This window comes from Odontesthes bonariensis, chromosome 8 (assembly GCF_027942865.1).
Source record: "Odontesthes bonariensis isolate fOdoBon6 chromosome 8, fOdoBon6.hap1, whole genome shotgun sequence".
Taxonomy (NCBI): domain Eukaryota; kingdom Metazoa; phylum Chordata; class Actinopteri; order Atheriniformes; family Atherinopsidae; genus Odontesthes; species Odontesthes bonariensis.
In genome coordinates, this window is record NC_134513.1 from 21,735,559 (window position 1) to 21,752,071 (window position 16,513).

Genomic DNA, 16,513 nt, shown 5'->3' on the forward strand with positions numbered 1-16,513 from the left:
CTTGTCAACCAAATAACAACTTGTGGGTTCAGTGGGACAAGTCACCTATTACAGCTATCGATTTGCTACCAAACCTACAACTGGTTGCTGACCAGTAGATTTGTTGGTACAAACACTATTCCCTGGGTGGGCTCGAACCACCAACCTTTCGGTTAACAGCCGAACGCGCTGGCCGATTGCGCCACAGAGACTTGCTGTAGCCGTCTGTGGGCGTGGCCTCGATCATTACCACCTCTCATCCCTTCATTAGAGTATGTGTTCGATTTATTTATGTTTGTCATAAGGTTGATATCTGCTGTGTAGGTAACAAGTAAAGTAGCACATAACAAGTAGTCAATAACTTCCTGCTCTGACTTGTTCAAGAAAGAGATTTAATGTCAATTTTTTTCCTAAGTGCCCTCATTTGGTCTCTCAGCCTTTTTGAATTTTTTCCTGTTTGTGTGTGACTTTCATAGCAATATGACAAAAAGGTTGTTTTTTCACTTTGCTTGTGCAATTTTGACAAAAGACAGAGGAGCCTCCAGGTTGAGTCATGCATTACACTGCACTTAAAAGGTCACCCTTGGAGAAATATTTTGCCAAGGAGCGTGTATATTGCGTAAGGAGAGTGTTTTGGCGGCAGAATGTTTGCTCTAATTCTCGTAATACGCAAGTCAGAACATCCCTGGGTGGGCTTGAACCACCAACCTTTCGATTAACAGCCTAACGCTCTAACCAATTGCGCCACAGAGACTCTGCCTGGCTTTTGTTGGCAGTGAGCGTGGCTTCGAGTTTGACTGCCCCCTCATGGCGGTAGATGCAAGCTTTCTGAATTTTTGCGTGATGAGACTCGAGTGAACTGCTGCTGATCTATGTCAAACTTGACCCGAAAAGTAGGAGGTGCTATACAGCAAGATTACCAGTTACAATACAATTGTAATATCTCTCATCAAACAGCTCAGCATGCTTTGGCACCTTAACTCTTGTCAACCAAATGACTTAAAGGATAACTTGTGGGTTCAGTGGGACAAGTTACCCATTACAGCTATCGATTTGCTACCAAACTTACAACTGGTTGCTGACCGGTAGATTTGTTGGTACACACACTCGTCCCTGGGTGGGCTCGAACCACCAACCTTTCGGTTAAAGGGATAGTTCCCCTCTTTTGACATGAAGTTGTATGACACCCCATATAGCAATATCATTTATGAACATTGACTTACCCCCCGCTGCGTGCTGTGAGCCGAATTCCAGCTGAGTTTTGCGTTCCACAAAAGTAGTCCGGCTAGTTGGCTGGGGTCAAAAAAAAAAGCGTTTTGCTTCTCAAAAAAATATCCGTTCAAAAGAGTAACACATTTGCATCACAAAATGTTGTCCAGGAAAAAGTCAGACCTCACTTCGCTTGGCGCTATTATTGCCTCCCTTGATATCAATGCGTCCAATGTAAAACTGTGCAGACCTTAGAGCAGACCGAGCACTCCCTAGCCACCTAGCGATAGCTGCACCTGTTACGGTGTTTACTGCTCGGAAGCAGGGGACTGCTCGGTCTGCTCTTCCGTCTGCACAGTTTTACATTACAAGTTGACAATTTAAATTACATAAATCATTTTTTAAGTTGAGCCTCTGAGATGGTTGTAGTATAGCCTACTGTTAGCTAAATGTATCATAATAACAGCAATGATGTGGACGATGCTATATTTTTGATTTGCTGCTGTGAATATTCATGTACTTTATGTTTTTTCCCTTTACAGGAGTAAGCAAAGCAGTGTGGTGGACTTATTTCATAAAAAGAACCAGGCACCTTGCACACCCCAGGAGGCTAGTGTGTACACAAACAGGATCGTCTCTATGATTGTGAAGGACATGAGGCCCCTTGCGATTGTTGAAGGTGAAGGCTTCCGTGAAATGATAAACACTTTCCACTCAGGATACACCCTTCCATCCAGGCGCATCTTCACTGACTAAATGGAGAAGAAGTATATGGTTACCATGGACAAAGTCAAAAGTGAACTAGAAAAAAAGCATTTCCAAACTATCCCTAACAACTGATGCTTGGACCAGTCTGGCCACTGAGGCATATTTAGGTGTCACCTGTCATTTCATTAATGAAAATTGGGAGCTGACCTCGTTTAGCTTAACTACAATGCCGCTTGAGGATCGCCACACTGCTGAAAATATTGCCTCTTGGGTTGAGATGGTGGCAGATAAATTTGATTTCTCCCTTTGAGATGATGTACTGGCGATTGTACATGATAACGCAGCAAATGTTGTTGCAGCTCTTCGCATCCTAGAGGAGAAACATGGGGTAGCACCACATCGTTGTGCCGGCCATACGCTTCAGTTGGTGGTAAATCATGCCTTGAAGAACAACCCCATGATCGACAGGACACTCGGGGCTGCATGGTCTCTTGTGAAGCATTTCAAGAAAAGTGAGCCGGCTAGCAGCAAGCTGAAACAGAAACAAAAACAGTGGGGTACAGCTGAGCATACCCTGCTCCAGGATGTGTCTGTAAGATGGAACAGCTCATGCTACATGGTGAGTCGCCTTTTGGAACAACGGTGGCCGGTGGTCGCAACACTTTCTGACCCAGACGTTACACAGCGTGGGAAGCAATACATGGATTTGAGGAATGATCAGTGGATCTTACTAGAGGAACTGGAGCAGGTCCTCAAGCCTTTCGAACAGGCCACTGTTTTTCTAAGTGGAGAGTCCTATGTCACAATATCTGTTTTACCTCCACTGCTGAAGGGTCTCCATAAGTCTACAAAGAAAACCACATACAAGTCTGCTGCTGTGAACTCTTTTCAGAATGCTGCAGACCAAGAGATGAAGGCAAGGTGGGAGTCTGAGTCTGCTTTCAAAGAGAATGGACAAAATGTGGCCATCATTGCTGCTGCCCTTGACCCCCGCTTTCATAGGATGAAGTTCCTGTCACCCGAGGATGCTTTGAAGGTACAAGTACAAATTCAGGCTCTGATAATTTATATCAAAAGAGCCAAGCAACAACTGGAAACGATTGAGCAGGAGCACTCGGCCAGTCCCCAGCAAAAGAACACCTCTTTGCTGGACATTCTGCTTGGCTCGGACTCTGAGGGGGAGGGCAGCACTGAGGATATTGGCCAGGAGGACAGTGGTGAGGGTGAATCTGTGAGAAATGAGGTTCTTTTGTATTTTGGGGAGAATTGCATTCCAAGGGATACTAGCCCACTTCAATGGTGGAAGGAAAATGCAGGAAGGTTCCCCAACCTGGCAGTTCTAACCAAATCCTACTTGTCTGTGCCTGCAACCTCCACTCCATCAGAACGTCTCTTTTCAGATGCTGGACGTATTGTAACCAAAAAAAGGGCAAGTCTGACGCCGGATCATGTTGACATGTTAACATTCCTCCACTCCAACCGTCAAACTATATATCTTGAATTCAACACACACACACACACACACACACACACACACACACACACACACACACATACACAAGAACAACAACAACAACAACAACAGCTGTTGATAACAGTTGTTATCCACATTGTTAAATAGCTAGTCCGGTAAAAAACTTACCAGTCAGCTGCAATTGCCGTCCAATCCCTGTTGTTGGCCACATCAAACAAGCACGGCTGTGCCTGCCATAGCTCAACAAGCCGACCCTCCACTGCCGGCGTCCAGTTGACACGTTGTGCTGCCATGCTGTTCTGTTGTCTTCTTCTTCTTTTGACTATTTTCTCTTCCGCATCTATGTTCGTGCATGCGTAGTGTGACAGGATGAGGTCAATCGGCGCGTGCAACTGCTTCAACTGTGCGAGAGCCTCACGAGCGGCGACCAGGATTTCAAACAAGTTTGATTTTCATCCGAACGATCAGGAGGTGGTCGGGAGGGCTTAATTGTTTGTCGTTACCCCATGTATACTACACGATATGAGACGCACGATTGAGCCAAAACCCGGCCCGATCTCCAAAATAGTCGCACGAGTGAAAGTCTTGTCGACATCGGACCAAAAATCGCACAGTGCATGCCCAGCTTTAGGAGGCCAGTGCCTTATCCACGTGACTATTCAAAATAAAAAACACAACTTAAAGAAATTGGGTAAACGATCCTCTAATCCATTTAACAAAAGTGAAAGATTTCAGTCTTTTGACAACAATAATTCTTATTTCTTACTTATATCAGAAAAGTGGACTTTGGAGAACACTCGTGAGCACACCAAACGAGTTTTAATTAAGAGTGTGTAGAACGGGTTTCAGAGTTGGTCAAGTGTCAATCGTGATGTTGCTGAATGTTACATCATCTTTTCCAGGTTTTCACAATGTTAGATTTTGAGTTTGAAAGTTTATACATAGCAGAGGATGGTTTCGGTCCATTGACCTCTGAGTTATGGGCACAGCACGCTTCCGCTGCGCCACTCTGCTACACACCTCAGATGGGACTCGAACCCACAATCCCTGGCTTAGGAGGCTAGTGCCTTACCAACGTGACTAAAGCTTGGCAAAAATAGTCTGTAAAAGGGGGGGAAGAAGAAGGAAAGAAGGGGAAGAAGGGGGAAGGAGAAGTGAAAAAAAGAAAAGAAAAATGAGAAAATGGCAGGTTCGAATCCTGATTGGAACATCCATCAATTCATGCAAACTCTAACAAAGTGCTGTAAATCTAACAAATATAGCTTTAAAACTGATACAAATACAATTGGTGAGAATAATAATGCAATTTGTTGCAATAAGAACAATACAGAGAAGAATATTAAACCACCACACACCTAATAATGCTTATATTGTTTATATGATAAAAAATGTTTCTGTTAATCACTTCACACACACTGTCTGCAATATAAGTCTGTCCCTTTCTTTTAGTTTTAATGCTGTATAAGATTGATAAAATTAAGAATATTAATTGTATGAATTGAATTGTAATTTTTACGTTTTATTTCAAGAACATTGATAAAAATAAGAATGTTATATTACTACTACTGCTTATAATAATAATTAACATTTATATCAAAGAAATGTTTCTGAGATTCAGTTCTCACAGCCTGTGGATCTATCAGCAATACCATTATTTCCCTTTCTTGTAAATTTGTGTGAGTTTACAAAGGTTTTCCATAGGTGTGCTAGGAAAAAACAAAGGAAATAAAGTTCTTTTTATTTATATTTACAAACACACTGACAAGCACACACACACACACACACACACACACACACACACACACACACACACACACACACTCAAATAAATGCAATAAATTATATCTCAGAAACATTTGATACCTCAGAATACAATTAAATAGTCCAAAGATATATTTGAATGAAATAAAAATAAAACGAAAAACACAAATGAGTTAAAAAATCTATAAACTTTGCTTCAGCCTTCTTTTAAATGCAGATAATGTTGAGCATGTTTCACTTAGATGTTTTAAACTGTTCCACAGCACAACACCTTGGTAGATAAATGAAAATTTTACAACAGCAGTTCTACAGAAGGGGATATGCAAATCATTCCTCCTTCTTGTGGAATAAGAATGATAATAAGAATTAAACTCAAAATAATTATGAAAATGCTTGGGTAAAGAAAATGGAAAACATATGACTTTGTACATCAAGATTCCTGTTTGATACTTATTCACATCATAGATTGTTAGTATTTGTAATTTTTTAAACAGAGGTGTGGATGGAGATAAATATAGAGAGTTAGTGGCAATTCTTACAAAGGATTTTTGGAGTCTATGAATTGGTTGTAAGTAAGAAGGATAAGTGCTAGCCCAGATTAAATTGCAATAAGAGATATGAGGATAAATTAAACTGTAGTATAAGGTTAATAAAGTACTTATTTTTAAATAGGGTTTAACCTTTTTTATGATACCTAAGGATTTTGAGACCTTGCACACATATTCCCAATGATTCTTAAAACAAAGTTTCTCATCAATATTGACACCTAAAACCTTTGCTGATGAAACATTGGAAAGTAAGTCGTTATTAATATAAATTTTAGTTTTTTCTGGATTGTAATTCTTATTCTTGTTCTTAAAGATGATGAAACTAGATTTTTTGACATTAAGTGATAATTTATTTAACTGAAACCACTGAGCAAATTGAATGAGCCCAGAATTTGCCTTATCAATAAGTGAGTCAACATTACTGTCAGTAGCAAAGAGAATGGTGTCATCAGCAAATAAGATAGGTGACAAAATACTCGACGCTTTTGGTAAATCATTAATGTATATCAAAAACAACAACAGACCCAAAATGGACCCTTGTGGAACTCCACATTTCAGAACATCCCGCTGTGACAGTTCATCATTAAAAATGACATATTGCTCTCTGTTGTGTAAATAATTTTCAACCCATTGCAGAACCTTGTTTTTAAAACCATAACAAGACATTTTTGATAATAAAATTTCATAATTCACAGTGTCCAAAGCTTTTGATAAGTCTAAGAAAATTCCTAGAGCGTATTCATTTTTCTCGAAAGCAGTTGAAATCTTTTCTCTAAGATGCAAGAGAGCCATATATGTAGAACAATTCTTTCTAAAACCATATTGGTGCTCATACAAAATATTATTGGCATCCAGATGCTTCAAAATTCTAGCATATACCAACTTCTCAAGTATCTTAGAAAAGCAAGGGAGAATTGATATAGGGCGATAATTTGAAAATACAGATGGATCATCGGCTTTAAACAGTGGAATGACCTTGGCAAGTTTTAAATCTTGTGGAATAATACCAGATTCAAGTGATAAAGAAAAAATAAATTTTAAAGGAACAATAATTGCGGGTGCAACTTTTTTGATCAAATAGGCTGTAATTTCGTCATGGCCAGCAGAGGAGTTTTTAAGATTCTTAATGATTTCAAGTATTTCTGAAGGCTTTATTGGTTCAAAATTGTTTAAGGAAGGATAACCTTCATTTATAAAGTTAGAAGGAGAATCATGAACATTTTCAATATGCTTTGCAAGACGTGGACCCACATTTATGAAGAAATTATTAAATTTATTAGCAATTTGTGTAGGCTCTGTTATCATTAATGTGCCATCCTGAAATGTAGCCTGGGATGGAGTAGAGGAGTTTTTCTTGTTGAGTAATTCTTTTAAAATATCCCATGTAGATTTTGAATTATTTGATGATTGGGTAAATAAATCACTATAGTAATTACGTTTAGCGTTTCTAATAAGGTGATTGTATTTATTCCTATAATTTTTGTATGTAGCGCAATTTAGAGGACTAGGACTTTGCAAATACCTTTTATATAACTTGTTTTTCTTTAAAGCAGATTTCCTAAGTTCTACAGTGAACCATGGTTTGTTAAAGGACAATTTCGGTCGTTTACAACATCCAGCTGTATTGCCCAATCTACCCATGATTTAGCCATAGCAAATACGCAAAAAAATGTCATCCGACCCTGACAGTGTGGCTTGCACGGAGATTTCGGACTGACAACATAGCCATGGGGGCATCAATTTATATTGTGTTTTAAACGCTATTTTTATACCTTTTCTACAGCTCCAAACAACATAACACTTACGTGGTAGTGAGTAGAGGGTCCCTAAAGCCAAACCGAAGTGTCCTGAGGTCTTCATGTGGTCGGATATAGAGTCCAGAATGAATTTAATCAAGCCAGTACCTCCTCTCAATCAGAGCTCTTCCATCAACATGAAGCTATCTCACGCGAGATAGCCTCATGTTGACACGTGACATTTCAAAATTCCAACCTGTTAGTAAGCTAGGCTTTGCTGTTGCATACAACTTCATTTCACTTTCGAAAGAAATACTGGACTAAGTTTGTAAAAAGAACGGCAACGAAATTGTGACTTTCCAGAGCGAGTTACTCCACACTCGGCAATCAACTACGGACTCACGTGACGTGATGTCTTGTCATGCCTTCTCTGGGCTATCTCACGATAGCTTCATGTTGACGGAAGAGCTCTGATTGAGAGCAGGTACCTGCTTGATTGAATTCATTCTGGACTCTATATCCGACCACATGAAGACCTCAGGACATTTCGGTTTGGCTTTAGGGACCCTCTACTCACTACCACGTAAGTGTTATGTTGTTTGGAGCTGTAGAAGAGGTATAAAAATAGCGTTTAAAACACAAAATATAAATTGATGCCCCCATACCTATGTTGTCAGTCCGAAATCTCCGTGCAATCAACACTGTCAGGGTGTGGGAGAAGGATGTCATGACATGTTCATGACTTCTGGCCTAGTTACATCCTGGGCCTTGTTGACTGGTTCATATGAATGTTGATAGTTAGAATGAGCGTGTTTATGATAAACTGCGAAAGCTAGGCGCCTCCAGAGAGGGCCACGTACACTTGTTATGATAAAACGGTATAAAAGGGTGTCCCAGAATGAAGACGGTGGACATTTTGTACATTCTGAGTGCACGTTTTGCTGTGACAGTTTGTTCAATAAATTCCCCAATGGACTGCTAACCGACGGTGTACTCGGCCCTATTTTCTCCACAACATAATGGTGACCCCGAGTGCGTGAGATTTTGGCAGCTGGAGCCCGACGGGACGCGTCCTCTGTGCGCCGACAGCCGAGTTCAGTCGTTAAGCCTGCAGGTACGACATATTTTTTCCTTTTTTTTCTGAAAGCGGCGGTGTCTGTTGCTGGTGTACAGGTGACAGGCCTCCGACAGCTCCACAAATTTAAAAGAACACGGGAGAAGGACGAGTATATTCGGTGAGCATCTCATTGTTACCTCTGCGCAGGGGTGCTGTTAAAATTGTTGAAATTGTGGGCCAAGGGGAGCCAAGTGTTTTAATTGAGATAAAAATTGGGTAAACAGCAGCTTATGTGAGACGTGTTTTGTGAAGCAGACAGCTGTGAGCAGCTGGTCGGGCTATTGTGTTGTTGTATTGTTTTTTTTGTGATAATTAAGAAGGGCTAGTCGCTAATGCTCGGGCAGGGAATAAATCGATGAGTTTAAACTGGAATAGTGGATACGCTTTTAGAGCGGGCAGGGTGGAAATCACTCGTCCATAGTGATGTCATAAAGCCAACGGCCGACCTTTTATGCATGGGGGGTTCGGGCTACCGTGGGACTATGGTTCGCATTAGTCATTAATATATGTGAAAATTATTTTCACTAGTCAAGGAGTAGACGAATGCTGGTAATTGATTGACTTGCGAACATAAAAGTTTGAAGGTGGAATCAAAAGAGCAGTTCAAGAAAACTCCGAAAAAGTCAATTCCAGTTCTATACGGGCACATTTTAAGTATATATGTTTATATCATTTTATATATCTGCGTAGAACTCTTTGGAGTTATCCGAGACCTCAGTATAAAGACATTTTGAGAAGAAAATTCAAATTCGTTTATGAAATTGGCCACAGGAGATTATTATTGAGAGGTCACAGCGAAGCTGGTAAAGTACACGTCAGCATCTGTTGCTTTGGTCAGAGACCATATCACAAGGCTTGTAGGGAAAACACATTTTGTATTCCATATATTGCCGACACCAACATCTCCTGAAAAATTAAAAGTCTAAATGAAAGAAATTGATAATTTAAAAATGTGAAGATTTGAACGGTGACTGACACAAAACTTTGATCGACCGACTTGGTGTGAGTGCGTGGGACCGGTCTCTGTTGTCTGTCAATGTGTGTGTGAAATCTGATGTGTGTGTGAATCAAGAAAGAGAAGAAAAGAAAAAAGGTTCTGACTCATATCATCCCTTGACTTTTGAGTAGTCGTAGTATTTTAAGTTAAACTCAGATTTGCTTCATTGTCATAATTTGCTTCATTGTTATAATTTGCTACATTGTTATAAGTTGCTTAATTGTTATAGTTGCCTCATTAATAACTTGGGGAGATAAGGAGTTGTTGCAGTAATGTGCCGTGACTTTTAAACGCTGAGTGTTTATTTTTTTGAAGATTCTGTATTTTCGTTGAGTGCATCTTGTTATTATTGAATTATTGAGTACTGCTGTGATTGGTGTTAAGTTTCTAAAGTTCTATTCTCAACAGGCGAGTGAAGGTGTTTTGGCTTTCAGGGGGACAGAGGGTGCTGCGCGTTCACGAGGCTGGTGGGAAGGCGCGGGCTCTGTCCTTGAGAGTTTTCTGCTGCTGCAAATGTTCGTGTGTGATCACATTTTCTTTCCTTGTGTCTTCCAGGGGCACTTTATGGTTGAACTGTAATAATTATTAGTTTTCTTTAGGTAATGTGCTAATTGCGGAGTTGTTATCAGTCGAGTAATGAGGGTTTCGCAATTCTAGAGGAGAAGTTCTGTCTCTAGTCAAGTTGAATGTGACAGTCCTGATAAAGAAAGTTTTTCGCTTATGCATTGTTTCTGTATCTTTTGATTTGTATTTTCCCTGTCTACAGCGTGTTAAATTGTATTTCTTCCTCTTTCTTAACTTGTTACAAAGTGTGACAAACGCCATTTTGAGTTTGGGTGTGGTTCAATTGTTATGTCTGGTTCAATTGGTATGCTTGGGAGGAGCTAATAACAGTCTAGGAAGTAGATGTAATGGTGTGTTCATATTTGATTTGTTAGAAATTCACGTGGTTCATTGGAGGCAGGCTTAGAGGTGTGTTCATATTTCATTGGTTAAAAGTTACTGTCGTAGACGTGTTTCATTGGAGTTAGATTTAGAGGTGTGTTCAGATTTCATTGGTCGAAATTGACGTAGCTGTGACGTGCATTGAATCATCTGGGATTGGTGGAGAGACATTGTGGGTGGATTGGATCAGAAACATCCGGGTGTGAGCAAAGGTTGGGGCGGCGCCAAGCCTGAGTCACTTTAAACAGAGTAAGCACTAACAGAGCTTTCGATTAGCAATAAATTAGCATTTATTAGCATTGGTTAGCAATCAATAGCATTGATTAGCAATAACTAGCATTGTCTAGCATAAATTAACATTCAATAGCACTGATTAGCAATAACTAGCATTGTCTAGCATAAATTAGCATTCAATAGGACTGATTAGCAATAACTAGCATTGTCAGCATAAGTTAGCATTCAATAGCATTGAGGAGCAATAATTAGCATTAAATAGCATAATTAGCATTCGATTAGCATTGGTCAACAAGGAAGCTAGCGTGATTAGCAATAAGAAGCATTGGTTAGCATCGCTAGCATTTGTTAGCATTGGTTAGCATTGGTTAGCATTTCGTTAGCCATAATTAGCATTGATCAGAAATACAATTAGCATTGATTAGCAATAGCAATAAGGCAAATATTGGTTTAAATCTTAATTGGCAATAAGTTAGCATTCATTAACAACGGCTAGGAAGCCAACATCAATTGACATTGGATAGCAAACAATAGCATTAACAATAAGCTAATAAGAACTTAACTACAAACTAGGAATCAAAATAGCAACAAGCTAAATTAGCTTAAAAGTAGCATTGATAATATCCAATAATTAGCTGCATCTAAGCTAAATTGAGCCGAGCATTAAATGAGCATCAGAGTTGAATAATTAGTTCATTTAAATTGATCTTCAAAAGTTGTTTGAAAAAAGGGGGGGGAGAAAGGGATAATAATAATTAGTATTCCCGGTTCTAAGGAACTAACTAGGTGAGACGATGGATGTAACACCAACAATAATCGTTAGCGCTAGGCATCCAGGACGTTACAAAGACATTCAAAAGTTATCTCAAAAATGGGAAAAAAGAACCAAATATATGTTCCCACCCTGGCCAAAGGATGGCACTTTCGACGTAGCTGTCTGTGAAGTTATGGAACAAAGAATCAACGACCACAAATCAAAAAACAAAAGCAAAAAGAGACAGAAAAAGAGGGAGCTTGAATTAGAAATTTTGCACTTCTTTGAAACTGAAGGTCGTCGTTACAGAAGGAATTTGAAGGAAGGTGTAGCCATACTGAGGGGGGAACAGCCGGTGGTGGAGAAGGTCAAGCAGTATGAGTCTGCAGGACTATATCCAACACTGTCAGGGGTGATGAACATAAAAGGAGATTTCGAAATGAAAAATCAGGAAGTACCTTATGTACGCCCTGAACCACAGACAGCGGCTTCAAGCAGTCAGGGAGCTCCTGAGCCAGGCGCTGTCGGTGGTTCAGATCAGGTTGCAAGGGGAAACCCCCCACAATATCAGGCAGCGTCAGATCAAAAACCATCATGTGATCAATGTTCATCTTGTACTGAACACAGCAGTCCAACAGCTTCAACATCAGCCCAGGCCTCAGGTTATCTGAAACCACTATCTGTTGTAGAGGTTAAGAGTCCAACAGCCTCAGCTTCAGCAACGGCACAGGCCTCAGATCACCAGAAAGCACTACACCTAGATCGTACCACCACTCCCATAGTAGAAAAGTCTATACTACAGGAAAGGACGTCACAAGAAAAATCCATGTTACATGAAAGGCCTCCCAAACATTGTAGTACGGCCAGGAAGACACCACAGGTTTTAGACTGTTATGCAGAATATGAGGGGAAACTGGCAGAAGATTCATATTGGATAGAGCATACTCATTCCATGGTTGATTTACAGCAAGAGATAAACCAAGCAGAAGAGCAGGTTCAGGAACAGAATCCACCCGGCCAGCAGGGAAACGGCAGGGACAGAGAGTTTAATTTAAGATACCGACCAGGTATTCATGCACCACAGAAATATACTGCGGGTAATTTTCCGATTTTGGTGAATGGGATGCAGGGACAGTATGTGCCGTGGCAGATGCTCGACCTAGCGGGGCTGGTTGCCAGACTGCCGGACATTCACACAGGTGCAAGCAAATGGATAAGAGCTTTTGAACAAGAAACTGTGGGCAAACTGTTGGCTGTGGGAGACATCAAGGCAGTGTGGGCACTGTGTTTTGGAACTACTACCATGGAGGGCATTTTGAGAAACAGTATGAATGGCTGGATGGTGGGCCATCGAGCAGATGGAATTGGGTTCGATGCACATCGACCTGCATTGTGGGGAGCTCTGCGAGCTGAGTATCCTACGAAAACGGATCCAAAAGCGTTAAAGAGCGACACACTGTTGGATACAGATAATCCAGCGGCGTACGTTGCACGCCAGTTGGAAAGATGGAAACAAGAACTGGAACAAGACATTGAACCTAACACAGTGCTCAACTCTGTGTTCAGAGACTCTATCCTAGAAGCCATGCCCGACCCAGTTCGAGCGAGGCTGGAGGATGTGGTAGAGTTGAAATCAATGACACATGCGGCATTCCGGGATAATGTTGTGCATGCTATTGACAAATACAGGCAAAGTGAACGGAAACGGAAGGAGCAGGATAAGAACTTGCAGAGGAAACTCACACAGATGCAGCTGGAAGGACCAAAGGTGGGAGGCCAGGCCCTGATGACACCGGGGACTAGTGTTGCGCGGGCCGATGATTTTTACGGCCCGCCCCAACCCGACCCATCACGCAGCCAACCCAGCCCGCCCGACCCGAAAGATTACACAATGATTTTTAACCCGACCCCACCCGACCCGCTTAAAAAAAAAAATTAAATTAATAAGTATTTATTTATGTAGGCCTATTAAACACAAATGAACTGTCTGCGGCCGCGCAAGGGGGTGCGTAATGTCATAGGCTGCCAAAAGCTGCGCGCATTCACCCTTAATTTCCCTTGCATCAATACAGTTGCTACTCTAAAGTCTTGACCGCAGCACATCCATCTGACGATTATGGTTGTAATTCCACTTTTCGTTGCCACATCAGACACCCAAGCTCTGTGCATGTCATATGAATTTAGAGAGAGAGAGCTTCACGTGAGTAGGCTGCCTGTTTGCTTGCATTCTGCGGTCTTCAGCATTGGTGCTGTGCGCAGGGGGAGAGAGAGCAAGCACACAAGTGCAGACGCTGTCGATTGGCATTCTGCTGTCTCGGATGTGCGTAGGTGTGATTTTAACGGTGTAATTATGATAACTGTCTGTGATCTGACCCGACCCGACCGCAACCCGTGGATTCTAAGAAAATAATGGCCCGACCCCACCCGGCCCGCGGGCTAGCCCGAGGGTCCCGCCGGGCTCGGGCCGGCCCGCGCATCACTACCGGGGACCACTGAACAGGTACCTCCACCCTTTGCACCCTCTACACCCTCTGCACCCTTTCAACCCGTCACACCTCAGGCCTACACGCAACCACCATACACACCACGGGCAGGAGGACGAGGCCAGTATCGAGCCCACCGAGGGTTCGGGAGAGTCACAGCTGGGAGACGGAGGTCCTCGGGAGCATGTTGGACTTGTGGCGAGGTTGGACACTTTGCTGACAGATGTCCGCGAGCACCAGGAAATCAGAATGTGCGGCAGGACCGCGGCCAGTCCCCGCGGGGTGGATCAAGTGGCCCGGCAGGCCCATGGGTGAGTCCAAACTTTGGTTATTAGGGGTACCCACAGAGTCCTAGAGGGGAGGGTCAGTTTCCAGTCGTAATGGTGGGAGCTGATGAAGAACCGATGCTGCAGGTTCTAATCGAGGATGAGCCAACTACAATGTTGGTGGACACTGGAGCCACCTACACTTGTGTAAGTCAACATTATGCCACACACCTCCCCATGTCAAATAAATTTATTGAGACAATAGGATTCTCAGGAATTAAGCAGCTAGTACAAATGACCGCTCCCGTGCGTATCTCCACAGGGGAAAATGAAATCAGGATGCCAATCGGGGTATCACATCAGACTCCCCTTAACTTGTTGGGGAGGGACGCCCTATGCAAACTAAAAATTAAGATTTGGTGTTCACCGCAAGGCATAATCTTGGATAAAAGAGGTCTGGAGTTTCCAGAGTCGACACAGGCAGGCACAGCAAGAATCTATTGGTTGGGAGACATTTCTGAGCCAGTAACAGGGGCTTGGAACAAATGGGAAAAATACATTCAAGCCCAGTGCCCTAAAGCAAGGAAACCCACGCTTGATTATCATTGTACAATGTATTATGATGTTTCAAAAAGTGGAGAGTTCGAAGAGCCATGGGACAAACAAATGGAAAACTCTGAGATAAGTTTGACAACTCAATTCATTATTATTGGAAAACAAGGGGCAGCCATGAATGTGGAATCAAATGCATTTATTTCAAAATGGTACAATGTGCCAGAATCTGCTCCACATGTTACTTTGTTGGTGAATGAGAATTTCAAAGCAAAGGATGTGGGGCCCATGATGAAAACAGCGTTAGGAGTAAAGTGGGAGCGAACAGAGAATCCGTTAATTTTCCAATCACAGGATGCCACGATGATTAAAATCCTATGCAGTGTAGCAGCATTGGCGAAACCGCAGGCTGTTATGGCATTGGTGAACCAATCAGTCCAGACAGCAAAGCAAAGTGAGACAGAAGGGGTTGAGAGTGATCTGTTGAAAGAAATGATAGCTCATGTCCCAAACCAAGTGTGGTCTAAGAATGAGGCCGATGTTGGTTTGGTGAAATCTGCTAACCCAGTGAAAGTAGAGTTAAGACCTAATGTCAAACTTCCTAATCGTCCTCAGTATCCACTCAAGCCAGAAGCAGAGGAGGGGGTAAGTGGGACAGTAGAAGGTTTTGTAGGAAAAGGAGTGTTGGTTGAGACAGTCAGTGTGTGTAATACTCCAATATTTCCAGTACTGAAGGCAGACAAATCTAAATACAGGTTAGCACATGACTTGGCCAGCAGAGGTGCCAAATCCATACACACTCCTCACCAACGTGCCTCCTGACGCAAAATTTTTCACAGTAATCGATTTATGTTCTGCATTTTTCAGCGTTCCTCTAGCTGAGGAATCCCAGTATTTGTTCGCATTCACATACAGAGGTAAGAAGTACACTTACACCAGACTTCCTCAAGGGTTTAAACACAGCCCTCATGTGTTTAACCAGCTCCTTGGACAGGACCTAGAGGGCCTCGCATTGAACGGTACCCTACTACGCTATGTCGATGATCTCTTGCTGTGCGCACCAACACTTGAGGCGTGTCATCAGGACTCTATGAAGATCCTTGAGAGGCTGGCAGAGGGAGGGTACAAAGTTTCTAAATCAAAACTGCAGTATTGTCAACCTAAAGTAGATTATCTGGGGAGGGTAATCTCGCAGGGAACGATTGCTATTTCCCCAACACACTTGGAGGGAGTAAGTAAAGCACCATGTCCATAAACAATCGAGGAAATGATGATCTTTTTGGGGATGACAGGTTTCAGTGCAGATTGGATAGAAGATTATGCAATTAAATGCGCTCCCTTGAGAGGGATCATGAAACAATCCAAAGACCAAAGGTTGAAAGCACCACTGGAGTGGACCAGCGAGGCTAAGTTAGCCTTCGAAAGTTTGAAACAGGATTTGCAAAAAGCACCAACACTGGCAATACCAGACTATGAGAAGCCATTTTTCTTATATGTCTCGAACAGACACAACATGTACGCTTCTGCAGTGCTGATGCAGGAAACGTGTAGTGGTCGAAGAAAACAAGCCATTGCGTATTACAGTACAAAATTGGATAATGTTGTACAAGGCTGGCCACCGTGTTATAAAGGGTTGGCCGCAGTGCAGTATGCTTATGAGAAAGCATCCACAATAACAATGGGGTATCCAGTCAACATCATGACACACCATAACATCTCAGAACTAATAAATCAGGGAAAGTATGTTGTG

The 16,513-nt window shown here is 42.1% G+C and overlaps 1 protein-coding gene and 1 non-coding gene across 2 annotated transcripts in view; one reads left to right on the forward strand and one right to left on the reverse strand.

Moving 5' to 3' along the window:
• Nucleotides 1-16,513, forward strand: part of LOC142385491 (NLR family CARD domain-containing protein 3-like) — a 250,038-nt gene that overhangs the window by 121,719 nt on the left and 111,806 nt on the right. The window lies entirely within an intron of this gene.
• trnan-guu (transfer RNA asparagine (anticodon GUU)) lies at nt 118-191 on the reverse strand. The gene has a single exon. It is a non-coding gene; the product is annotated as a tRNA-Asn (tRNA).